The 27,851-nt window shown below is 46.2% G+C and overlaps 1 protein-coding gene across 3 annotated transcripts in view; it reads left to right on the top strand.

Annotated features, from left to right (window-relative positions):
• The window catches only part of st3gal3a (ST3 beta-galactoside alpha-2,3-sialyltransferase 3a), a 723,997-nt gene that overhangs the window by 22,026 nt on the left and 674,120 nt on the right, over positions 1 to 27,851 (top strand). Inside the window, exon 1 of one of the 3 annotated variants that reach the window (XM_085983190.1) lies at positions 18,352 to 18,595. The exons of the other annotated variants lie outside the window; for them this stretch is intronic. The gene's annotated coding sequence lies outside the window, so the exon portion shown is untranslated. Of the gene's footprint in view, positions 1 to 18,351; positions 18,596 to 27,851 lie in introns of those variants that run through there. 3 annotated transcript variants of the gene reach the window in all.

The raw sequence follows: 27,851 nt of genomic DNA, 5'->3' as shown, positions 1-27,851 counted from the left end.
TGTTTATCAAGTAAACATCTATTTAATTATGAGGATACCAGCTGATTTGAATTGGACAATTTTGGTTTGATTCCTGAAGTTCCAATATTTGTTAAATCTAGAGTAAATCCAGTGTGAGTCTGAGATTGCCTGGTAATTTATAAGGTTACCCTGGTAAGTCTCAGGCAGTCCAGCGGTGACTATACACCTGTTTTTGCACTTGTGTTATAAAAGGGACCCTCTGGTTTCTGGTTATGGAGTGATGTATGCGCTCCATCACTTAATTTTCCCTTACGATTTGCTTACAGAATGTACTTCTATTTTCCTTGCAAGGGCTTCTCTCCCTTTGCCCCATCATTTTTTAGTTGTGCTCAGGATGTCAAAGATGCTGGTAAGGCACCATTTATTGCACATCCCTAGTTGTGTGAGGGCATTAAAAGTCAACTATGTAGTGGGGGATTGGAGTCATGTGTAGGCCAGACTGGAGGAGGGCAGCAGGTTCCCTTCCTTGAAGGACGTTAGTGAAACATTTTTTCTGGTGCCAGCCCACAAGTTACCAGATTTATTGAATTGAATTTTTTTTACAACTTGCCATGGTAAGATGGAACTAATGGTCTGAGTTGCTAGTCTCGTACCATAACCACCACATTACCATATAGCTGAGAGAAATATAAACATTCGAATTAACACGAGATAATTAGAGGCTTTTCACTCTGCTTCAAAATTCAATTAATTTTTTTCTTAATTTAGAAAAATATCTCATTAAGATGACAAGTTTGTGTGTGTCTTTTTTTTCTGTGTCTGACAGTTGTTAGTAATTGGAATGTTTACATTTACTAGCTATCAATAAAACATATCAGTTTGCTAATTAGAGGCTTTCTATCTGCTTTCAAGATTTAACTAATTTGTGTTTATTAAAAAATGAATTCAAACAACGATGAGGAAAGACACTCTTTCGACTTAATATATTTTCTGAAATTTATAGCTCGCAAAACAAAAGCTACTATAGGTGTGTAGATCAGGAAAGTATGTCTTTTCTCTCGCTCATATATATGCACACAGAGCGCCTCTCTGTTTTTAAAACCATTCAATATATACTTTACCTGAAGAAACCTTTTGAAATTTGTCCTCTAGCTCTTCTTCAAATAATTTTGAGAATTAAACTGTTAGAATCTCAAGGCAAAATTTCAGCAGTTCAGTTGCCTAATGGTGCTGATGCATCCTGGGAAGTTGGATATTGCCAAATTTCCACGTGCCTTCTGGTGCACTCCTGCCAAGGAAGGTAAGTGGGGGCCTATATGGAGGGAGAGGAGGCCGCTATGAGACGCTCTTCCCTCCATTAGGGACCTCAGAGGACCATTTCTGTTGCTAGCTGGGGGCTTTAACCACCTTCCATATGGCGGCCCTGGCAAGTGGCGGTGAGTGGGCCGGACGTCAGAAAAATCCCCTGGGACTCCTGTCTTTCCAGCCACCGCCATTTTCCTGAGAAGCTACTCTAATTCCGTGCAAAGTTGTGCTTGCCACCATTCCTCCCTTCCCCTATTAGAAATGTATTAAACTGAATAGGGCAGTTCACACTAGATGTAGTCCTGATCCTAGCGCACACATTCCCATTCGGATAACTCTAGCACACACATTCCCACTCCCGTTCCGACTGGTTACACAATAAAATAATTTGAATTCAGCAACTTTCTTCTTGCAGTAAGGCCCAAAAGAGGTCCAGAGACTTTTTGGGAACTAGTGGGCTTGCCGACTGCTTTAACACCAAACAGATTATGCCATCATTCCAATATTCGATAACTGCCAGCTTACCATAATTAGAAACATGCTGAACTTCATTTGGAATTTCAAAATTTTCTAGAATTCTTTTTGGCACTCCGAAGTAATATAAAGATCTCATGAATATTTACCCAGAAACCTAACTAATCAAAGTAAAACAAATAAAAACATAAAATGCATGTCGGGGGAAAGAATCGGGTAAAATCCATTTTACTCTGTAAACCCACCACAATCCTTCCCAGCTGGGGCAGGCTGGAGAGCACTGCGCTGTTCAAGGCTCTGTCCTTCAGAGCAGATGTTCAATTTGGGAATGGTCATTCTTTGTCAACTGTAAGAGCCATAAAAGCTTAAGAAAATACTTTAAAATAGTGGTTAAGTGGCATAATACAGTTAATTTATCTGACCGACTTATTGTATTAGGAAACCCCCTATGTTCTTGCTCCAGTAGTATAGTCCGAGACACCCCCTTCATTCTTGCCACAATGGAACAGTCCCTAAGCCACACATGGGTGCAGCCATTTTACAGTTTAAACTGCACGTGGTTGAAGGAGGCAGAAGCTGTGAGGTTTGGAGCAGTACAGTTTTTGACCGTGTTCGTTTATACGTGTTTGTTTTGTAATTCCGTTTGTTAAGTGTTATAGTAAACAGTTTAAAAGACAAAGCTACGTTTGGGAACGTTTTATTTCAACACGCGTCTACTCGTTGTTAAAAACCCCACAGCTCAGTGGCTGCCTGTTTGGAAACTAAGAAGCGCCACTACATTAGTCAAAAACTTGCTCCCTAAGAAGGAAGGGACGGAATCATCGGCGAACGTATACCCGAATGGTCACGGAGCCAGACGACAATATAAGAAAGCGAAGGTACAGTGACTGCTACTTGCTTTGTTCACTCTATTGAGAAGCTAAATAAGAGCTGCGGGTAAAATGGCCGAGGCCTTACGGAGCCAGGAGCTTCCATCAGCCAGAAAGATTGCTGGCCAAAAGAGGGAAATAAAGCTCACCCCAAAGGCAATGGAAGAGAAATTACATAGAAGCATAGGTGCAAGGAAGGCTAAATTAGCTCAGATAACTGGAAAAATGAAGATAATCGATCGTCTCATGGAAGATAATGCTAATATTAAGAAAGCTGAAGACATGATGTATTCCGATTTCTCCAAGCTGCATGAAGAATTTAATGTACTCAATGAAGATGTATTAGCACTTCTGCCTGAAGAAGAGGGAAACGCTGATCAGCACAACTGGTTTGATCTTAAATCAACCAGCATTAAGGACTATATCAAGGCCACGGAACAGTGGATGTTAAAGATTCGTCAAGACGCTGATACAGCAGAGAAAGATAAAGTTGACGATGAAGTCGGACCAGACGATAGCATTTCAGAGACTTCCGCCAGACCGAGCAAAAATCGAAAAGACGGTAGCTCTGTTTCTGGACGCAGGTCAGTCGCTTCTACCACAAGCTCGTCGCGACGCATGAGAGCGGAGGCCGAACGGGCGGCGTTGATGGCGCGCGCAGCATCTTTAGCGGAGAAGCAAGCTCTTGAACGGGAAGAGGCCCAACTGCAGGTCCAAGAGGCCCAACTGCAGGCCCAACGGGCCCAGGTGCAGGCAAAGAAAGAACAGCTGGAGATAAAAACAGCTATCGAGGTCTCAGACGCCAGGTTGAGTGCGTACGAAGATTATGAAGGCTCACGGGACGGCGGGAGCCACTGCCAGTCAACGTCGTCACATAGAGTTGGATCCAGGGCACCTTCAAGAGTTACAACAGAGCCCGAAGGCAATCCCCTGGCATTACAGCGTGGAAGAGTGGCCTCTCCACTAACAGGAGCACGTGATGCTACCCCAGACGTCAGACGGTCTAGACTAGACCCTGCTGATGACCACCAGAGGCCTGAAGACACAGGGAGAAGCCTATACCGAGTGATGCAACGTCAGAACGAAATTACAGAGATGCTTGTAAAACAACAGAATCTGTTTCGACTCCCTCAAAGAGACATACCAGTGTTCCAAGGCAACCCACTCAAGTATAAGCCCTTCATCAGATCCTTCGAACAAGCCATTGACTCCAAAACAGAGAGCAGCAGTGATAAGTTGTACTACCTGGGACAGTACACCAGTGGTAAGCCACAAGACCTGGTCAGAAGCTGTGAACACGAGACCGGACCGGGGATACATAGAAGCCAGGAAGTTGCTGCAGGTGCACTATGGTAACGAGCTGAAGATAGCCACTGCATATATCGAAAAGGCTACCAAGTGGCCACAGATCAGATCGGAGGACGGAGAGGCATTGAACGCATATGTTCTTTTCCTCATAGGATGTCGCAACACCATGGAGGATGTTGAATTAATGGAAGAGATGGACAATCCTACGACTATGAGAATCATCATCTCTAAGCTTCCTTACAGGATGAGAGAACAATGGAGAAGAACAGCCTTTGAGATAATGGAGAGACGGAAAGGTAGAGCCAGGTTTGCAGACTTAGTGAACTTCATAGACAAACAGGCTAAAATTGCTAGGGACCCATTGTTTGGAAACATCCAAGACGTCAGCCCGACCACCGATGGAAGAGTGAAAGCCAAGCCCGTTGAATCAAAGACTCTCAGGAAAGGTGGTTCCAGGGGAAGCAGCTTTGCAACTATCGTCACCCAGGCCGAGGAAGAAAGGCCCCAGAACTCATCTCCCAAAAAGAGCAGCACAGTGACGTCTGCTAATGCCTTTCAGAAGCCATGCTTATTCTGCCAGAAGAATCATACATTGGATTTCTGCAGCGACATCAAAGCACAGCCACATAAGGACAGAATCGAATTCCTGAAGTGCAACGGCCTATGCTTTGGATGTCTCTCTCAGGGGCACCTGAGTAGAAACTGTAAGCAAAGAACAACATGCAGAGAGTGCACTCGGAAACATCCCAGCCTGCTGCATATCCATAAAGAAGAACAAGTCTCTAAGAAGAGTGAAGAAAACAATACCGACAAGAAGGTTGTTTCAAGTGCTCTGGTGTCGCTAGAACCAGAGACTTGTGGACTCACTGGGGCCGGTGACAGTGACTGTATTCTTGCCATCGTACCAGTAAAGATCAAGTCTAAGAGGAGCGAGAAGCTTGTGGAGACTTACGCCTTCATGGATCCAGGTAGCTCAGCAACATTCTGCACAGAATCACTCATGCGACAGCTGAACGTTAGAGGCAGAAGAACAGAAATCCTATTGCGCACCATGGGTCATGAGAAGTCAATGCAAAGTTATATCCTGTCAGACCTAGAAGTGTGTGGACTTGAAGAGAAGGACTTCATAGACCTGCCTAATGTTTTCTCACAGAGGGAGATTCCTGTTAGAATAGGGAACCTAGCCCTGCAGAAGGATGTGGATAGATGGCCTTACCTAGAAAAGGTGCGTCTCCCATACATTGAAGCAGAAATTGGCCTATTAATTGGAACCAATGCCTACAAAACTATGGAGCCATGGCAGGTGATAAACAGCAAGGATGACGGACCCTACGCCGTCAGGACAGCCCTTGGATGGGTAGTCAATGGACCGGTAAGGAGAGATGATGGCCACAAGTCGAACAAGGAGGAACGACAAAACGTCAGTTAATCGCATCTCTATCGCAAGCATTGAAGAGCTGTTGATACAGCAGTTCAACGCAGACTTCTCAGAACGCAGCTGTGAGGAAAAGACAGAGATGTCACAAGAAGACCATCAGTTCATGGGTTTGATGACAAGGTCTACACAGTTCATTGATGGCCACTATCACATTGGTTTGCCACTGAGAAGACAGACCGCGAAGATGCCGAACAATCGCTGCATAGCAGAGCAACGCACCATCAGTCTAAAGAGAAAGCTGAACAAGAACCCCGACTTTCACGAAGACTACAAAGACTTCATGAGAAACATCATAGCGAAAGGCTATGCTGTAAAGGTGCCCGAGGAACAGTTGAACAGAGACGATGGAAGGGTCTGGTACATTCCTCATCACGGGGTGTATCACCCAAAGAAGAAAAGGATCCGTGTAGTGTTTGACTGCGCCGCCTCATTCAGAGGAACTTCACTGAATGACCAGCTGCTTCAAGGTCCTGATCTTACTAATACCCTCATTGGCGTCTTGACTAGGTTTAGACAAGAGCTCGTTGCCATGATGGCAGACATAGAATCAATGTTCTACCAAGTTAGAATCCCTGACGAAGATGCTGATCTTCTGCGCTTCCTTTGGTGGCCAGATGGCGACGTTAGTCAAGCAATGGGGGAATGTAGAATGGCCGTACACTTGTTCGGAGCCACATCATCTCCCAGCTGTGCAAGCTACGCTCTCAGAAAAACTGCAGAAGATGGCAAAGGCAAAGCACCATCAGAGGCTGTGGAGACAATCTTCAGAAACTTTTATGTCGACGACTGTCTGAAGAAGACGATGCCATCGCACTGTCAAGAGACCTTAGAACTCTGTGTTCGAATGGAGGATTCCATCTGACTAAGTGGATAAGCAACAGCAGAGCAGTTCTAGCTTCTATCCCAGAAAAGGAAAGAGCCACTGAAGTCAAAGATCTGGACCTGAGCCACGATGTCCTTCCCATCGAGAGAGCTCTTGGTGTACAATGGTGCATCGAGTCAGACACGTTCAACTTCAGGATAATGGTGAACGAAAGACCATCCACAAGACGAGGGATTCTCTCCGTGGTCAGTTCCATCTACGACCCTCTTGGATTCCTGGCACCACTCATTCTGCCGGTGAAGCTGATGCTACGAGAGCTGTGTAGAGACAAGAGAGGATGGGATGAAGATATCCCAGAAGGTCAAGCTCAGAGATGGCACAGATGGTTGACAGATTTGCAACAACTTTCTAGCTTCAACGTCAGTAGATGCATCAAGCCCGCGAGTTTTGGAGTTACAAAGACGGCTCAACTACATCAGTTCTCGGACGCCAGTGAGGACGGCTATGGCACAGCTACTTACCTCTTGCTGACAAATCAACAGGGCCAGAAACATTGTGCCTTCCTCATGGGGAAATCCAGGGTGGCTCCGCTGAAGCAGGTCACCATCCCGAGACTGGAATTGACGGCAGCGGTTGTTGCAGTTAAAGTTGACCAGGTGATGCGGAAAGAGTTACAGCTCCCATTAGAAGAATCTGTCTTCTGGACGGATAGCACGACGGTGCTGAAGTATATAGAGAATGAGAAGATACGCTTCAAGACCATCGTAGCAAACAGAATCTCATCCATTAGAGAAGCTACACAACCATCTCAATGGAGGTACGTAAACACCTCATTAAACCCAGCAGATCAAGCCTCACGAGGATTGAAGGCTGAAAACTTCATGAGGAGTGAAACTTGGATACAAGGCCCAAGTTATCTGCTGGAAACAGAGAGATCATGGCCAGAAAGACCAGATATGCCAAGTCAGATTGCTGAAGACGACGTCGAAGTCAAGAGATCAGTCACAGTAAATCTCATAAATACGAAAGAGAACTTTGACACCGTGAACAAGCTTGTTAACCATTTCTCAGGATGGCACCAGTTGAGGAAAGCAGTTGCATGGTTTCTAAGGTTGAAAGAGTTGCTGCTACACCTGAGCGGTAAGAGAAAGGAGTACCGAGCCACTATCAGTCAGTCTGAAAGTAACCCTGATAAGCAGAGAATGCTTCTACAGCAGTATACGCATCATCACAAGACCACATTGGGCAAGAATTCATTGACTGTGGAGGATCTGGCCAAGGCTGAGAAGGAGATAGTTCGCTTCAGTCAAAGACAAAGATACCCAGAAGAAATCGAAGCTCTACAGCGAAATACTCCAATCAAGAAAGGTAGTCATATCTACAAGCTGGACCCTACACTGCAAGATGGAGTACTGAGGGTGGGAGGGAGACTAAACAAATCTGCTATGCCAGAGGAGGCCAAGCATCCTGCTATCCTTTCTAAGGACCTCCGGGTTGCTACCCTCATTCTTCAGCATATACACCAGAATATTGGACACAGTGGGAGGAATCACGTGCTTGCGAAGCTAAGACAAAGATACTGGATTCCAGGAGCTAATTCCGTAATAAGAAAAATACTCTCTGAATGCATCGCTTGCAGACGGTTACACGCTAGAGCTGGGGAGCAGAAAATGGCAGACCTGCCTGAAGACCGTTTGTTACCAGACAAGCCCCCATTTACAAACGTAGGGGTGGACTATTTCGGGCCTTTCGAGGTAAAGCGAGGACGGAGCCTTGTCAAGAGATATGGTGTGCTTTTCACTCGTTTGACCATCAGAGCTGTTCATATTGAGGTGGCACACACGCTTGACACTGATTCCTGTATTAACGCCTTGCGGCGCTTTGTCTGTAGAAGAGGACAGGTGTCCATTATGCGTTCTGATAATGGCACTAATTTCGTCGGAGCGGAGAGAGAACTACGGGAAGCTATTGAAGGTTGGAATCAGCTTAAAATACAGGAAGCCATGATGCAAACAGGAATTAAGTGGATCTTCAATCCTCCGGCTGCATCCCACCACGGAGGTGTCTGGGAAAGACAGATACGCACCGTAAGAAAACTACTCAGTTCTGTACTGAAGCAGCAAGCACTTGACGACGAGGGACTCCAAACCGTTCTGTGCGAGGTCGAAGCCATCATTAATGACCGACCGATAACTAAGACATCAGATGATCCCAATGACCTCGAAGCCCTGACTCCGAACCACCTGTTGTTGTTGAAAACACAGCCAGCCATGCCCCCGGAAGTCTTCAAAAAGGAAGATCTGTATGCCCGTCGGAAGTGGAGGCAAGTTCAGTATATGTCAGACCTTTTCTGGACCAGATGGACAAGAGAATACTTACCTCTGCTACAGGAGCGTCAAAAATGGTCCAAAATAAAGAGGAACTTCATTGTCGGAGACATTGTCTTAATTGTGGATGATTCAGCCCCTAGAAATTCTTGGTTGATGGGAAAAATAATTAAGACCATGCCAGACTCCAGAGGCGTCGTTCGTCGCGTTTGTTTGCAAACCAAGACCAGTACCCTGGAAAGACCGATCACAAAGCTCTGCCTGCTACAAGAAGCAGCGTGAAAGGTTCCCGAACGAAAAAAGTGGACACTTTTATATTGTAAATATGTTGAACTCATTAGTTTATGACTCTTAATGTTTGAGTAATTGATATGCTTCATGTGCCTAGTCAATTAGGGGCCGGAATGTAAGAGCCATAAAAGCTTAAGAAAATACTTTAAAATAGTGGTTAAATGGCATAATACAGTTAATTTACCTGACCGACTTATTGTATTAGGAAACCCCCTATGTTCTTGCTCCAGTAGTATAGTCCGAGACACCCCCTTCATTCTTGCCACAATGGAACAGTCCCTAAGCCACACATGGGTGCAGCCATTTTACAGTTTAAACTGCACGTGGTTGAAGGAGGCAGAAGCTGTGAGGTTTGGAGCAGTACAGTTTTTGACCGTGTTCGTTTATACGTGTTTGTTTTGTAATTCCTTTTGTTAAGTGTTATAGTAAACAGTTTAAAAGACAAAGCTACGTTTGGGAACGTTTTATTTCGACACGCGTCTACTCGTTGTTAAAAACCCCACAGCTCAGTGGCTGCCTGTTTGGAAACTAAGAAGCGCCACTACATCAACTGTTCAAACTCTTAAGTACAAGTAGCAATTGGCCATCTCATCCCCTGAGGGAAAATCACCTGGGAAACACTCCTATTAAACATTTAGTCCCTTTGGTAGTCATGCAATGCTTTCCACTCCATTGTGCAACAGGCTTATTCGGAGGAAGCTCTTTAGTTCTGTGTTTCTCTCATTGCCAGCAGCCTAGTTCTGTTGTTGCTGTTATGGTTTGGGCTTTTGCCTAACACTATTGACTTGTGCTCACTGCAGAAGTTTCCATAAGCAGACCAAATCTCCTTTGACTGAAACTTGCACCCTTATACCTGTCATGAGTGGAATAGCATACCAGACTAAAATTACTTTTTTATTCTGATGCAACACACTGGAGACCCCACACTCCTTCCCCGCTGAAAGGTGAGAAATACCAGGTCAGACCATCAGGTTTTGTTTACAACTAAGGTACATAATTACACAGAAGCAGAAAAGGGTAGAAATAAGCTAACAGTATAATATTTGACTTGCACAATATATGAATTGTTTTAACATAAGAATCGAAAATCTTAAAGAAGTTTTGCAGGGATGCTACCAGAACTGAGAGATTACAGCTATCGGGAAAGATTGAACAGGTTGGGGCTTTTTTCTTTAGGAAAGAGACTTGGAGGTGACCTGATAGAGGTTGTAGTGTATGTGCCTTTAAGTCAGAACTACTTTTACAGCTCCTGTATACTGTAGTACCGGCAGTGACCACACCTGTATATAAGCTTTGCGCATGCCTCTGTACCCCCAGTCTTGAGACTACCCTCCTCCAGTAAAGGCCTGTTTATTGTTAATGTACAGCATCCGTGTGATTATTTAATAACAGCATATCCACTGAACCACGGATCCAACAGTGGCGATGAGTGTCGATTCGAATCTACCTGCAACATAAAAAAAAAAATAGTCGAGGCCAGGAACACGGGCGTCGACCACGAGCAACCGCCCAGCAGTCAGGCAGAGATTGAACTTCGCAGGGGAGGCTGTGGAGAGCCGGGCTTGGTTCCCCAGCCACGACGAGCAGCAAGAGACCGACGACAGGTCCAGCGTAGACCCTTCCCGAGCAGCGGCGGCTGGAGCCGACCGACGGCAGAGAGAAAGCCGAGCAGCGTCGACGGGGTAAGACAGAGGGTGAAGAGCGCAGGGCGCAGACGGGGGTTGAACACCGAGCGGCGTCGAGAAAAAGAAAACAAACCGGAGAGAGAGAGGGTAGAGAAACAGCCGGGTTCTCGACTGAGCGGCGTCGAAAAATATAAAAAGAACGCGCAGAGCACAGCCAGGGCTCACGGGCTGAACAGGGTCTGCGGGGCGAAGAAAGGGGAGCGCGGGAGACGCCATTTTTAGAAGCCGCAGCGGAGAAGAAGGGCGAGCGCGGGAAGGAAGGAAAGCGCGGGAGACGCCATTTTGTGCCAGCGGAGAAGAAGGGGAAGCGCGGGAGGTGCCATTTTTGACAGTTAACTCACACCCAAGGATGCCGAAGAGTGGCAGTATCTCTACGTTCGACAATGAAGTCGAAGATTGGGCGACATGTGGAACGCATTGAGGTGTACTGCAGGGCGAATGAAGTGCCAGATGCTAATAAAGCACTGGTTCTGTTAAATTCCATGGGTGCAAAAACTTATGGGTTACTGCGAAATCTAATAACCCCAGAGAAGCCGGTAAGCAAGAATTTTGAAAGCATAGTAGAAAACCTACAGGACCACTTAAACCCCACACCGCTGCTGATAGCAGAACAATTTAAGTTCCATAAAAGGAACCAACACAAAGACGAAAGCAATGCTGAGTACCTAACGGAACTGCGCAAGCTATCGAAACACTGCCAGTTTGGAGCGGGACTAGCAGATACGTTAAGGGACAAGTTTGTGTGTGGGCTACAAAGTGAAGGAACCCAGAAACGGCTTCTATCAGAAAAGGATCTTATGCTGGACAAGGCTTTCAGTATGGCAGTATCACACGAAGCAGCCGCAAGGGGTGCTGCAGAGATACAACGGAGACCGCAAGAATATGGCACCAATGAAATGTCCTATGGAACAGGGAAGTGCTATCGCTGCGGCAGAACAACACATGACCAGAAAGATTGTTGGTTCAAGGACCAAGTGTGCAGACAGTGTGGGAAAACAGGACACATAGCAAGAGTCTGCAGGTCCGGGAAGAAAACCAACAGTAAGAAATCTCCACAGGAGAAGTACAAAAAGGTACACCAGGTGATGGACAGTGGTTCAGACGAACAGAAAAGTGACACAGACTCCGGAATCAAGGAGCTGGGTTGTCTGAAACTACATAAGGTAACAGAAATGGAGGATCACCAGACTATCTGGGTTACACTCAAGATAGACGGAGTCCAAGTGAAAATGGAATTGGACACAGGGTCAGCGCTAACGGTCATAAATCAAAGAGACTACAAGCGGCTATTTTCACACATACCCTTGAAAGCTACAGAGATTGTCTTGAAGACGTATACGGGGCAAAAAGTCTACCCCAAAGGAAAAATAAGAGTGAAAGTGACATATAAAGGCCAGGAAATACCTAAAATGGATATATATGTATTGCCAGAGGGAGGACCACCACTGCTAGGACATGAATGGATCCGGAAGATACAATTAGATTGGCATTCCATACAGGCACTGAAGGTTGAGGCCAAAAAGGATGACGACGTCACACCTGGACGACTGTCAAAAATGCTAACTGACGCAAAAGAAGTGGTCCAGGAGGGACTAGGAACACTAAAAGGAATAACAGCAACGATTAAAATAGAGGAAAATGCAAGCCCAAAGTTTCTGAAGGCCAGACCAGTGCCTTATGCGATCAGACCAGCTATTGAAGCAGAGCTGGAAGGGTTGGAACGTTCAGGAGTATTGTCCAAAGTGGACTGGAGCGAGTGGGCTACACCCATCGTTCCTGTAATGAAGAGGTCGTTGAGTAATACGCCTGGGGAACCAAAGAAGGTCCACATCTGTGGGGATTTTAAGGTGACGTTGAACCCAGTCCTTCACATGGTACAATATCCGCTTCCACGAATTGAGGATATTTTCGCCTTGCTATCTGGAGGTAAACGCGTCACCAAAATTGATCTAGCCCAGGCGTACTTGCAAATGGAGGTAGAAGAAGCTTCGAAACAATACCTTACGATCAACACTCATAAAGGTCTCTATCAATACAACTGGCTGGTGTTTGGAGTAGCCTCGGCTCCGGCTATCTGGCAAAGGGCGATGGATCAGGTCCTGCAAGGGATTCAGGGACTCGGTGTTATTTGGACGACATCTTGGTCACGGGCGAAAATGACGGTGATCACCTCGCCAACTTGGAGAAGGTGCTCACCAGATTAAAGGAGTATGGGCTACGAGCTAATCGCCACAAGTGCAAGTTTTTCCAGAAACAGATCTCGTATTGTGGCTACGTCATCAATGAAGAGGGGTTACATAAGTCCCCTGAAAAGATTGAGGCAGTAGTCAAGGCTCCAGCACCGGAAAATGTGTCACAACTGAGGTCGTTCCTCGGGCTGGTAAATGACTACCACACGTTCTTACCAAATTTGTCTACGGTATTACACCCACTGAACACCCTACTGCAAACAGGGGTACCATGGAAGTGGGATGACGAACGTAGACGAGCTTTCCAGAAGTGTAAAGAATTGATCACATCAAAAGAGGTGTTGGCCCATTTCAACCCAGCACTACCAATTCGTTTGGCATGTGATGCATCACCCTATGGTATTGGAGTGGTGCTGTCGCACAAATTCCCAGACGGGTTGGAGAGGCCAGTAGCCTTTACGTCTCGGTCACTAACCTCAGCCGAGCGCAACTACGCCCAGATTGACAGGGAGGCCCTCAGCCTAGTATGGAGAGTAAAAAAATTCAACCACTATCTGCATGGGCAGAAGTTCACCTTGCTGACTGACCACCAACCACTTGTCTCCATCTTTAATCCTAAGAAGTGCGTTCCAGTGATGACTACACAGCGGTTACAAAGATGGTCCCTGTTTCTAGGGGCGAATCAATATGAAATAGAATATAAAGGCACGAAACAGCATGGGAACGCTGATGGGCTATCGCGCCTGCCACTGCCTACTGTGGAGGAAGCACCAGCAGTGGACCCTATCGAGATATTTTATTCGTCAATAATTGAACGATTGCCAGTAACGAACGCGGATATAGAGAAGGAGACCCGCAATGATCCGACGCTGTCTCGGGTATATGAATTGACGGTGAGGGGATGGCCAACTCATGGCGACTCACTGTTGCCAGCATTCTCACCCAGAAGAGAACAGCTGTCAGTATGCCAGGGGACAGTGATGTGTGGATCCAGAGTGGCGATTCCACCCAAGTTAAGGGGGAGAGTGCTAAATGAGCTACATGAAGGTCATCTGGGGGGAGTGAAAATGAAAAGCCTTGCTAGGGCTTATGTGTGGTGGCCGGGAATCGATCAACAAATCGAAGACCTAACTAAGCTGCTTAGGATGCCAGAAGGTCCAAAATGCACCACCACATGCCCCTCTACACCCATGGGAGTGGCCCTCCTCTCCATGGCAACGGGTGCATATTGATTTCGCTGGTCCATTCATGGACTCAATGTTCTTAATAGCAGTGGATGCTCATTCAAAGTGGCCTGAGGTGATAAAAATGTCTTCAACCACTACAGAGAAAACGATTGCAGTCCTACGGACCATATTTGCCAGAAATGGTTTGCCAGAGCAGATTTGCTCTGATAATGGACCACAGTTTGTGTCCGACGAGTTCCAAAAATTTATGAGAAGGAATGGGGTAAGGCATTACACATCCGCCCCGTATCATCCAGCCACAAATGGATTGGCTGAGAGGTTCGTACAAACCTTTAAGAAGGTGATAAAGGCCATGTGCGACGATGAAATTCCACTACAGCATAAGATGGACAATTTCTTATTCGCCTACCGAAACGCGACACATGCAGTTACCAACCAGACCCCGGCCATGATGTTCTTTAACTGAAGGTTGAGATCTCGTCTGGACTTGCTCAGACCAAATGTGCGAAGAAATGTTGAGGACAAATAATTCCAGCACATCAATGAGAAGCCGACAAGGAGCTTCAATGTAGGACAACCAGTCTTGGCCCGTGACTATCGAACAGAGAAATGGCAACCCGGAACGATATGTACAAGGCAGGGGCCATTAATGTACACAGTGGATGTCGGGGAGAACATTGTGAGACGCCACGTCGATCAGATCTTAGCGTCACAGGAACGCGTCAACCCCATGTCTCGAGTACCTGGGGATGAACCCGACATGCTGGTAGCATCTACCTCAGACCCCGTAGCAGTGGAACCCGATGAACTACCCGATGAAAAGGGGTCAGAATCGCCTCTGCACCAAGAACAAGAACCTCCAGAAAGGCGCTATCCTGAAAGGGTCAGGAAGCCGCCCCAAAGACTGAATCTATAAATGATCTTTTGTTGTTTAATGTACATGTTGAAATGTTAATTGTTATTTGAATATTAGGGGTACTACTAATCTAAAAGGGGAGGAATTGTAGTGTATGTGCCTTTTAAGTCAGAACTACTTTTACAGCTCCTGTATACTGTAGTACCGGCAGTGACCACACCTGTATATAAGCTTTGCGCATGCCTCTGTACCCCCAGTCTTGAGACTACCCTCGTCTAGTAAAGACCTGTTTATTGTTAATGTACAGCATCTGTGTGATTATTTAATAACAGCATATCCACTGAACCACGGATCCAACAGAGGTCTTTAAAATTATGAATGGGTTGGACATGGTAGATGGGGAGAGAATGCTTCCACTTGTGGGAGAATCCAAAACTAGTGGCCATAAATACAAGATAGTTACTAATAAATCCAATAGGGAAATAATGAGAAATGTCTTTACTCAGTGGTTAGAATGTGGAACTCGCTACCACAGGAGGTGGTTGAGGCAAGTAATTTCGATGCTTTCAAAAGGAAACTGGACGAGTATATGAGAGAAAAGGGAATAGAAAGATAATGCGGAAAGGCTGAGATGAGGTAGAAAGACTGGGAGGAGACTTGTGTGGGATATAAACACCAGCACAGACTGGTTGGGCCGAATGACCTGTTGTAATTCTATGTAAAATCCTATTGGGTCCTTTGAGTATATTCAGAGTCTCTGATGAATTGCTCAACAGAGCCCCATTTAGCCACCTCATATGGAATAAGCAATGCTGAGTAGGAAACTGAGGACCCCAGGGCTGCTGTCCCATAGGAACATAGGAATTGCTAAATGAAATAAAGACCAAGTTCATCTAGTTCGCTGCCTTCCATCCTGGTAGTCGCATGATACAACGATAAGAGCTTGCAAGCATGCTATACTTACCACATGTCATGTCTCAAGTTACTTATTTACTGTATCCCAAATAGTTATTTTCTGAAATAAATGTATTTGCATTTTGAATGAATCAGTATTAACTGCCTCCACTGTCTCCCTCGAGAGCATGTTCCATGGATTGACCACTCGCACGCAAAAATGTTGTTTCCGCAGATTGGTGTTGACTTTTCCCCCATTCGAGCGCAGGTTGTGTCCTCTGGTTTGATTGATCTGGCCAAGGTGAAACGGCTCTTTATGCTCTACATTATCTAGTCCCTTTAGAATCCCAAAAACAGCAATCACATCACCTCCGAACCTTCTCTTTTCCAGTGACAACATGCCCAAGTTACATAATCGCTCCTCATAATCCAATCCCTGCATCCCCTCATTCATACTGGTTGCTCTCATCAGTATTCCTCCAACAGCTACAATATCCTTTTTGTACTGTGGCAACCAGAACTGTAAACAATATTCTAACTGGGGTTGCAGGAATGATTTATAAAGTCTCAGGATTGCCTCACTATTTCGGCTCCATGTGAACCTTTTAATACATCCCAACATCTGATTCCCTTTGCTGTGACCGAGCATTGTTGACTCTTTCTTGATCACGGGCTGTTGCCTGTTTAAAGTTAAGCATGTGCCCCCTTTTTAAAGGAGCGCAACCAATAAAGACTAAATTAACAAAAAACTTTAAAGGAAACTTAAATTAAATTAAAATTCCATTTGCAGTAGAGATGATGCACTCCAGTCCCTCCGGTGCCCTCCGGTCGCGGAAGGACCGAGCATTGTTGCTGTAGCTTCAATTTATTGTCAATCAGGTACACCTGTTCTCTTTCACTTTCCATGCACGCTATTTTCTTTCCATTTAAGTGATAGTCCCTTCCTGGATTTTTTTGTCCCGTGTGAAGCTCTTTGCATTTCCCTATATTAAAATTAATCTGCCACCTGTCTTTCCAATTCCCAAGTATATTATATGTCTGTCTTTGATGTTGAAGCAGGTTTATTTGAAAATCAAGCAGAGTCTTTTCAGTGGTCAGACAATTAAGATATTAACTCTTTCTAATACCTAGATAAGGTGTGAACAATACTTTCTGGGTCACTGAAGGTTCATTTGCTCTTGGCACCTAACTGCAACAGAAACCATTCTTGATATTTGGGTATTTTATTTTATCCTTATGTGGCTCGGTGTCAAATTTTGTATTCTAACGCCCCTGTGAAGCACCTTGGGATGTTTCACTATGTTAAAGATGCTATATAAATACAAGATGTTGTTGTAAACTCGAATCATTATTCTTCAAAGCCCACGTAATTTGAATATCATCTTGATACCAAAATTCTCTCTCAGTTGACTGCATATCAAACAACTTTTTTTGCATCTTTTAATTGCAGTAAGTATGGGATTGACATTGTTTCTTTCCCAATTTCCTTCTCTTTTTTTCCTGAAGGTGTGACTCATGCTGGAGTATGTTCTTTGCTTGTCTACAGCCAGCTGTCTGACACCCTGCCAAGTAGACTATATTCATGTGGGACAGTTACGGAAGCAGCTTTCAGTACTGCCCTAAAACGAGCATTTTGGCTCAAAAATTTATAATTTTGATTGGCGAGTCAGAGCCGGCATAGGCACAATGGGCCAAATGGCCTCCTTTTGTGCTGTATGATTCTATGAACCAAATGGGAATTGTGGCAGAAGCCGAGGTCTGTCTTATAGTTTATTGTGATGGTTTGAGTGGCTGCGACTTGATAAATTAAGCATGATTTAGAATGTCTGCCCTTTGGCATCTTCATCTACTGTGGCCTCAGCTTGCTTGCTTTTTTCTACCTTACTGAATGTGATAGTACATCTAGTTGGTTAGTTGTCTTATGCCTTAACATATGGATTAGAGGTATGACCTAGTCCACCGGACCACAATGGAAGTTAGTTTTCAGTAGCTTACAGAGGTCTGCCCTGCAAAAACAAATTATGGCATTGGGTTATGAGGGATTATATAATCATCATTAACATGATGAAATCAGGAATGATTGCTACACAACGACCACAGGCACGCTTTACAGTCGGATCCCTCAGATTGTCTTTCAACCGTCTTTCGGATGAGACGTTAAACTGAGGTCCCGTCTGCCCTCTCAGGTGGATGTAAAAGATCCCATGGCACTATTTCGAAAAAGAGCGGGGGAGTTATCCTCGGTGCCCTGGCCAATATATATCCCTCAATCAACATCACTAAAAAAACAGATTATCTGGTCATTATCACATTGCTGTTTGTGGGAGATTGCTGTGCACAAATTGGCTGCCGCGTTTCCTACATTACAACAGTGACTACCCTTCAAAAAGTACTTCATTGGCTGTGAAGTGCTTTGGGAGGTCTGATGGTCGTGAAAGGCGCAATATAAAAGCAAGACTTTCTTTAAATGTTTAAAGAGCTTTGGAATAAGTAACCGACTATTATTAACACTCCACAGTGTCAGCTCTGCAGCATTCAGTATGCTTTGCCTTTCTGTCTCATTCTCGCCCTCCCCCCATCCCATCTGGCGCTCTATTCTTCAGGGATAGTTGGGGGATTTTAAAGTTGAAGAATTTTTGGATTAGTGTATGATTATCACATGGTTGTCACATGTATAACATGTATAAGTGTGCCCTTTTGTTGGTGTATAGGAGGGCTGTGCTGGCTGTGCCGAGTTTACACTGACTGCGGATCATTCAGGAGCGGAGTGCAGGCATTCGCACTGACCCTGACACTCTGCGTTTACATTCCGGTCAGGTTTAACCCAACTCCGCCACAACTGGCCGCATGATTGCCGCTGTGGTCAGAGAGTAATGTTATCTCCAGAGGCTGCCGCTCGTTTTGGGACTCCCGGGAAAGGAGGGAGGGAGGGACGGACGGACGGACGGCAGGAGAATGTTAACGTGAAACATCGGCACTGAGTAACTCGTGAGTAGAATATAAACTGATTTAAATGACTCTTGTGTGCAGGTTTATATTTCTCTTCAATTATTTAAGGATAAAAATAAAGAAAAAGATTGTCAAATCAAAAACGTTAACATTAGTTCCAACACTTCCAATCCGTTTTCCCTTGAATTTGCAAACATTCAAACTCAGCCCTGCGTGTTGTAGCCTTCGGCTGTTGTAAATATATGCGTGTTTAGTTTAATGCTCCCAGCAAATGCTGGTCCTGTTAAATAAACAAATCTCGCAAAAGAAAATGATGGTGGGTCTGCAGTACACAGTGAGTGAAAGGGAGCACTGAATTCTGGTCTAGTGCTATATGTTGTATCTCTGAACACCTATAATACAAGAAGTAATTTGCTCCTTACGGCATGTGTACACACATTTCTGTACGTGTGCTGGACACACTAGTTTATATGCAAAATGTTCACTTTTAAGAAAGAAAGACTTGCATTTATATAGCGCCTTTCACGACCACCGGACGTCCCAAAGCGCTTTACAGCCAAGGAAGTACTTTTTGAAGTGTAGCCACTGTTGTAATGTAGGAAACGGCAGCCAATTTGCACACCGCAAGCTCCCACAAACAGCAGTGTGATAATCTGTTTTCGTTCTGTTGATTTTGCCGTGAGATGTTCAGTTTATGTATTAATATCAATCCTTGGACGTGCATATTTTGTGTAAAAAGGAGCAGTTCATTCTGCTCTTGTATTTTACAGCTCCTGTACATGCACAATACTCATCAGATTTTTTAAAAATCCAATGCTGTTTTCATGTCAACTCCTGTAGCTGTAACAACAGTAGTGTGTCCCAGAATGGAAAGGGATTTTTTACAGGATTTTCTAATGTTGGGTGTGAAGTTCAGTAAAGTGTTTCAGTGCACGTGTACTCTGTTTCTTCCAGCAATGAGAGTGTGCTTGCACGGCCTTCATAGAAAATAGGTTGGGCCTCCACTGGGATACTCTAACAAACAGTTTGATTTAAATACAACTACAAGTGAGATTCTGGCATTTTTCATCTGAAGTAAAAGCAGAAAATGCACAGCGTATCAGTCAGCATCTGAAAGAGAAAGACAGGTCAGCATTTTGGGTGGGAGTCTTCAAAATCAGTTCTGGTGACTTTTCTCCTTTTAGATGCTAAATAATGCTGATTAACCTGCTGCACATTAACAGCAGCTTTTGTTTTTAATTCAGTAGTTTCTGAATTTATCTGCACTATTTAAATCTGAAACTATATTTATATTTAACTATATAAAGAAATACTTATATAGCGCCTTTAATTGTAGTAAAACGTCCCAAGGCGCTTCGCAGGAGTGTTACAAAACAAAATTTGACACCGAGCCACATAAGGAGATGTTAGGGCAGATGAAAGAGAGAGGTTTTTAGGAGCGTTTTAAAGGAGGAAAGAGAGGCAGAGAGGTTTAGGGAGGGAATTCCGGAGCTTAGGCAGCTGAAAGCACGGCCACCAATGGTGGAGCGATTAAAAGTGGGGCACGCTCAATAGCTTGGCAACTTTGTGCAAACTCCCACATGAATAAAGCCTACTTGGCAGAGGATCAGTCAAGCTGGCTGTTGACAAACATAGAACATACTCCGGCATGAGTCATACCATCAGGAAAGGTGAGGAAAAGAGGGAAGAAAATCAGAAAAGAAATGTTAGTCCCATACTTACTGCCCTGCGCCAGATATGCTCTCTTGCCATTGCGCACTGTTGGAACCTGGCTCTCACGTTAGCTGATATTGTTAAGAAATAAGAACATAAGACATAAGATATTGTTAAGACATAAGACATAAGAACATAAGAAATAGGAGCAGGAGTAAACCATACGGCCCCTTGAGCCTGCTCCGCCATCCAATAAGATCATGACTGACCATCGACCTCCACTCCACTTTCCCGCCCGATCTCCATATCCCTTGATTCCCCTAGAGTCCAAAAATCTATCGATCTCAGCCTTGAATATACTCAAAGACTCAGCATGCACAGCCCTCTGGGGCAGAGAATTCCAAAGATTACAACCCTCTGATTGAAGAAATTCCTCCTCATCTCAGTCTTAAATGGCCTACCCCTTATCCTGAGACTATGCCCCCTAGTTCTAGACACTCCAGCCAGGGGAAACAACCTCTCAGCATCTACCCTGTCAATCCCCTTCAGAATCTTGTATGTTTCAATGAGATCACCTCTCATTCTTCTAAACTCGAGAGTATAGGCCCATTCTACACAATCTCTCATCGTAGGACAGCCCTCTCATCCCAGGGTAACGGTTCTTTCTCCTCAGGTACTGTCCCCCTCTCCTTCAAATCTGCCGTCATCACTCCTCTCCCTAAAAATACAACTCTTGACCCCTCCGTCCTTGCAAACTATCACCCAACCTCCCTTTCCTCTCAAGTCCTTGAACGTGTTGTCGCTTCCCAAATCCGTGCCATTCTTTCCCGGAACTACATGTTTGAATCCTTCCCAACTGAAGTAGGAAAGCAGGCATTATATGTCCAGATTGACTGCTGCCAACGAACCGGAAGCTGTGCAGAATCGTTCTGCGCATCTGCAACTATTTAATCAGCTGTCAAGATCCAATGATTGGCATCGGAAACAACCTATAGCGGCTCTAAAATGGTTGGTCCTGGAGGCTGCTAGCTAATCAGAACATCGGAGGCCTGACTTCACCACCCCAATAGGTTATGTTGATTTGCTGGGTCTTGCATGTTGCCATGGCAAACAAAAATCCCCCCCCCCCCCACCGCAATAACTTCTAATGTAATCTTTCACTGTTTACGAGGTACTAAATCTCTAGCAAGAGGTGAAAGGTGTTTACGGAGTGAAACCCAAACCACTTTTTTAAACAGCTGTCAAAAAAAATGAACCCCTTCGATGCTGCCCTTCCCCAGAATTGATTTTTAATAAAATTCAACCAAAACAACCAAAAAAACACTGAAATTGCACATGAGCAGCTACTTCAACTTCGTTGGCAGTAATCACGTCCTTATATGTCAGTGCAGTGTGCTCTTGTTGACTAAGCTGGTAATGATTAAAAAAAAAATTCCACAAGCTCACCAGTAGGTCAGCTATTTCCAACAGTGGGTTTGTTCCAGGGGAGGGGTGGGGGGAGACTAACAATTCGATTGTGTAGCGCCCATTGTTTGGTGACAGGGAGTGGTGCTTTTAAGTGGAGAAGGCCTTGATTCTGACTTCAAGGATTCTGATCAGACCACTTGCTCCCAGTCATGGGTGCTGCAGTTCTCAACCCCCTTGACCTACAGCATGACAGGGAGATGAAGAATAGGACAAGCTGGGAGATGGAGTAGAGGCAGCGAAGAAGAGGATAAGCTGCTCGCAGAGGGAGGGGGAGCAGGGCTCTCAGCAGGAGGCCTTACCCACCTGAGGTGTCTGCGGTTTACGAAGGAGGTGCTCTCGGAACTCTGCCACCTTTTTAAACCAAACCTGCAGCCTCACACTAGGGCAAGGACAGCGCTGCCAGTGGCTGTGAAGGTGACCGTGGCCCTGAATTTCTTCGCTTCGGGATCCTTCCCAGCTGGAGCAGGCAACATCTGTAACATCTCCCAGTTCGCCGTCCACTGCTGCATAAAAGAGGTGACAGGCTCTTTATTCCAGGAGAGGGGACTTCATTGTCGTCTCTCTGGCCAGAGAGAAGCAGGCGGAGCGACCACGTGGCTTTGCCAGGATAGTGGGCTTCGCCATGGTGCAGGGCCCCATCGATTGCACGCGCGTGGCTTTGCGGGCACCACATCTAAATGCTGAGATGTACCGCAACCGCAAAGGTTATCACTCACTGTGCAGTTGGTGTGCGACCATGCTCAGCACATCATGATGGTGAATGCCCGGTATCCTGGCAGCAGTCATGATGCTTTCATTCTGCGCCAGTCCGCTGTTCCTCAGTCTTTGCACCACCAAGGCAAACCAGAGAGTGGCTACTGGGCGACGAGGGCTATCTGCTGACCACCTGGCTCATGACTCCACTCCGCAACCCAACCACACATGGACAGCATGCGTACATTGAGAGCCATGCTGCCACACAGAATCTGATAGAGCAGACTGTCGGCGTCCTTAAACAATGCTACCGCTCTGGAAGAGCCCTGCAGTACTCAACAGAACGCGTGGTCTGCTGCATGCTCCACAACCTCGCCATCACGGGGGCCCAATCCTTGACACCAAGCATACGGCGACCAGCGGAGGAGGAGGAAGCAGAAGGGAGGAGGCAACCCAGACTGCTCCTTTCTGCCCGAGCTGTCCGTGATCGACTCATCTGACTGTGGTACGAGAGAACGCAACCCCAATTTCACATTCAGCAATAGTCCCACACCTTACCTTCCCTCTGTTACTGACCATCACAGCATCCTCTTGGCCACAATGCTACAATAACCTGACGACCTACATCCTAGGGTTCTAAAAGAGGTGGCTGAAGAGATAGTGGATGCATTGGTTTTGGTCTTCCAAATTTCCCTAGATTCTGGATGGTTCCAGTGGATTGGAAGGTCGCAAATGTAACACCGCTATTCAAGAAAGGAGGGAGAGAAAAAAACGGGGAACTAAAGGCCTGTAAGCCTGACATCAGTCATTGGGAAAATGTTGGAATCCATTGTTAAGGAAATGGTGTCAAGTCACTTAGCAAATCATAACATGATTAGGCAGAGTCAACATGGTATGAAAGGGAAATCGTGTTTGACAAATTTATTTGAGTTTCTTGAGGATGTAACTAGCAAGGTAGATAAAGGGGAACCAGTGGATGTAGTATATTTGGATTTCCAAAAGGCATTCGATAAGGTGCCACATAAAAGGCTATTATGCAAGATTAGGGCTTATGGGTTTGGGGGTAATATAGTAGCACGGATAGAGGATTGGTTAACGGACAGAAAACACAGAGTAGGGATAAACTGATCTTTTTCAGGTTGGCAGGCTGTAACTAGTGGGGTACCGCAAGGATCAGTGTTGGGGCCTCAGCTATTTACAATCTATATTAATGACCTCGATGAAGGGACCGAGTGTAACGTATCCAAGTTTGCTGATGATACAAAGCTAGGTGGGACAGTAAGCTGTGAGGAAAACACAAAGGACTGGATTTTGATACCGGAGGCGTGTAGGAGGCGGGACTACAACCTTTGGAGTTGTCTCCATCGAGTTGTGGCCAACCCACTCGATTTTCACTTGATTGAGCCTGCCCAACGGGCTCAGCAGGCCAATTAAGGGCCACCTGGCAACAGGTGACGTCACAGATTGACATTTCATCTGTCAAGAACTTTTGACAGATGAAATATCAGCGTTTGACAGCTCTTTGAACACTGACAATCTGTACTCTAAGTTAATTCCTTCCTCTCAGACTGATTTAGAAATCTCTCCAGAACAGAAAGAAGAATGCTGCAGATTTTGACAGCTCGCGGCCATTCTGCTTTCTGTGCCGGTGAGCTGAGGGACTCTCGAGACCTGAAGGAAGGAAGGCTGTAAAGGTAAGTAAATGTAAGTAAAACTTCTTTAAACACTTTACACACACCAAACACACTTACCTCTGAACTCCTGCACCCATCACTCACCTGAACACCGGACCTCTCGAACCCTTCAGCCCGACGGTCCGCCTCACTAACTTGGCGTGGTTTGGAGCCGTCGAGAATCCCACACTTCAGGGATAGAAATAGGGATTAGGCTAAAAATTGCCTGTTAACTACCTGTTAACAGGCAGTTAATTGGCACTAATCCCCTTCCCGCCTTGGGGAGGCGGCTCCCAGCACAGGTTGGGTATCCGCCTCTTTGAAACTTGCATGGAGGTGGGTTGGGGGCGGGATGGGTTCGTGCCTCCCAATTTTGCGATTTTTAAACCCCCACAAGCCTCCAAGCCCGCCTCCGTGGCCCAATGACAATCCTGCCCAAAGAGTCTACAAAGGGATATAGATAGACTAAGTGAGCGGGCAGTAAGGTGGCAGATGGAGTATAATGTAGGGAAATGTGAGGTTATTCACTTTGGTAGGAAGAATAGAAAAACAGAATATTTTTTAAATGGTGAGAAACTTTCAAATGTTGGTGTTCAGAGCGATTTGGATGCCCTCATGCATGAAACACAGAAAGCTAGCATGCAGGTACAGCAAGCAATAAGGAAGGCAAATGACATGTTGGCCTTTATTGCAAGGGGGTTGGAGTATAAGAGTAAGGAAGTCTTGCTACAATTGTACAGGGCCTTGGTGAGACCACACCTGGAGTACTGTGCACATTTTTGGTCTCCTTATCTAAGGAACGATATACTTGCCTTGGAGGTGATGCAACGAAGGTTCACTCGATTGATTCCTGGGATGAAAGGGCTGTCCTATGATGAGAGATTGTGTAGAATGGGCCCATACTCTCTGGAGTTTATAAGAATGAGAGGCAATCTCATTTAAACATACAAGATTCTGAATGGGATTGACAGGGTAGATGCTGAGAGGTTGTTTTCCCTGGCTGGAGAGTCTAGAACTCGGGGGCATAGTCTCAGGATAAGGGGTAAGCCATTTAAGACTCAGATGAGGAGGAATTTCTTCACTCAGAGGGTTGTGAATCTTTGGAATTCTCTGCCCCAGAGGGCTGTGCATGCTGAGTCTTGGCTGAGATAGATAGATTTTTGGACTCTAGGAGAATCAAGGGATATGGCGATCGGGCGGGAAAGTGGAGTTGAGGTCGATGATCAACCATGATCTTATTGAATGGCGGAGCAGGCTCGAGGGGCCGTATTACGGAGCAGGCTCGAGGGGCCGTATTGCCTACTCCTGCTCTTATTTCATATGTTCTTATAAAAGCCACCACAAAAAGAAACATTCCTTTCCAACTTTATACATCAATCCATCCAATATTACATAACCAAGTCAACTAATCATGCTTGTTCATTCCCTTAGTGCCTGTCTTCCGTGTGCCTTTGCCTGTCCTAGTGCTCTTACGAAGTGCTACCCCAGTGAGTGGCTGCAGCATGGCTGGTGGAAGGCTACTGACTTTCAGTGGGCGAGACTGCAGATGGCCTTGCAGGACAATCTTGAGCACCTCTGGGCCTAGAAGTCCTGACTGTGGACTGCACCACCTTGGCATGGGCGGCAGCAGCCTGGGCTGGCTGATGGGCAACAGCAAGGGCACTGGCGGAGTGGCAGTGGTGGGAGGATGAATGCTATCATCCTGAGAGAGGACAGCAGGTTCTTGCTCCACAGAGCCACTGCCACTCCCCCGGTGCGGCGTGTCAGCATTCCTAGTAATCTGTTGGAGAACAGATTGCTGGCCTGCTGTGACACCCTGCAAAGCTCCTTTCTACACGGGTAAACTCAGCCACGGTGGCAGCAGTATGAGCTTGCTTGGCAGCAAGCTTAGAGTGACCATACGTCCCTGTTTTCTGGGGACAGTCCCCAGATGAGGTACTGTGTACCCGGGCAAGCAATGTCCCCGGAAGAGTCCCCGGTTCACGAAACTCATCCCTGAATAGACTAGAGTCATAGTCATTGGAATAGATGCATGTCATTCCATTAGACATAATCAGTGTTTCAGGTCAAAATGGACTGAAAAGTGTTACTGTATTATTTATAAACGGTGTCTGAAAGTGCTTCAATAGTGTGACGTCACATCCACGGTAATTATATGCACATTTGTTTTGCATTTGCAGTGTATATGTGCAACTGTTAAAATACAGGCTGCTAAAACATGTTGCCTCGCTACGCTGTGCAACCTACATTTTCTGGCTACTTTGCTGTGTTCCCACCCTGTGTGTCCCCGGATTTGGTTTAGAAAATATGGTCACCCTAAGCAAGCTGAGTCTACACGAGAACAGTCTGAGCTTGTGTGGTAAACCACTGTTTGTATTCCACTGTGTACATGCCTGGACATGCCTCGGCTGACTCCTCCCACAAGTCCTAGTATAAAGGTGACTGCTCCCCAGCCCTTTGTATTTCTGGACCGGTCGACCACTCGAGGCAGACCTTCATTCTTTTGTTAATAAAAGCCTTTAGTTACTCTCTTAACTCTCAGTCTTTTATGAGTAATTGATAGCGCATCAATTTTATTAACAAAATTTTTATAATGGAGAAGATCCTCACACCAGCATGCCTGGACTTAGATCATCGGGAGGCGGACTCATCCACCAAGTTTACTCACTGGCTTAAGTGTTTCGAAAAATTCCTGACCGCCTCCGCAGCAATCAAATCGGACGAGGACAAACTGGATGTCCTGACCTCCAAAGTGAACCACCGAGTGTACTCGGTCATCCAAGACGCGACCTCGTACGCGGACGCTATCAAGCTCCTCAAGGACCAGTACACGCGCCCAGTGAACGAAGTGTACGCCAGGCACCTTCTGGGGAGTCGTAAACAACAACCTGGGGAATTGACCGTGGAATACCTTCAGGCACTGTCTGTGCTTGGCCGGGCCTGTGGTTGTAAGGATGTAAAGGCCGCCGTGTACACAGAGGAACTTATCCGGGACGCTTTTGTAGCGGGCTACAGATCCAATTACACCCGACAGCGACTGTTGGAGCAGAGTGACCTCGACCTCAACAAGGCCTCTGAACTCGCACTATCATTGGATGCAGCCTACCGGGGCATGGATGCCTACTCCTCTGCACCGTGGACGCCGCGGGGAATGACAGCCTGGGACACGGTAGGACCGCCTCATAGCGCCGTGCCACCCCAGCCACACCCCAGCAACGGCCCAACTACCGCAGCAGTGTCCCAAGGCCAGACAGCAGTGCCCCAAGGCCAGAAATGCTACTTCTGTGGCCAGGCAAAACACCCCAGAGCGCGCTGCCCGGCGAAAAACGCAATCTGCTCGGGCTGCGGGAAGAAGGGACACTACGCTAGCGTCTGCAGGGCCAAAACCACCCCGAACCCCAGCAGCGCCGCGTGTGGGCCATGCGGGCCGCCATCTTGGGCCTCCCAGGCCATGTGCGAACCACCGGTACAGCAGCCATTTTGGACGCCTCCAGCCACATGGGGATCATGGACGCCGCCATCTTGGACGACAGCCGGAACGCAGCAGGCCCCCAACACCGCCTCATCTGATACCCGCAGCGACACACCGACCCCTACGCTGGCATCCGTTACACTGGACCAAGCGAGACCGCACCAGCTGGCCAGTTCCACAATGGACATTAAGGTAAATGGTCACGATACAATCTGCCTTTTTGACTCTGGGAGCACGGAGAGCTTCATCCACCCCGACACGGTGCGGCGTTGCTCTCTCCCAGTCCTGCCTGCGCACCAGCGGATTTCTATGGCCTCCGAGTCCCAGTCGGCGGACA

This window comes from Somniosus microcephalus, chromosome 3 (genome assembly GCF_052327205.1).
Source record: "Somniosus microcephalus isolate GS21.2 chromosome 3, FLI_Smic_1.0, whole genome shotgun sequence".
Lineage (NCBI taxonomy): Eukaryota > Metazoa > Chordata > Chondrichthyes > Squaliformes > Somniosidae > Somniosus > Somniosus microcephalus.
Note: the sequence above shows the minus strand (reverse complement) of the source record. Positions and strands in the feature narration are given on the sequence as shown.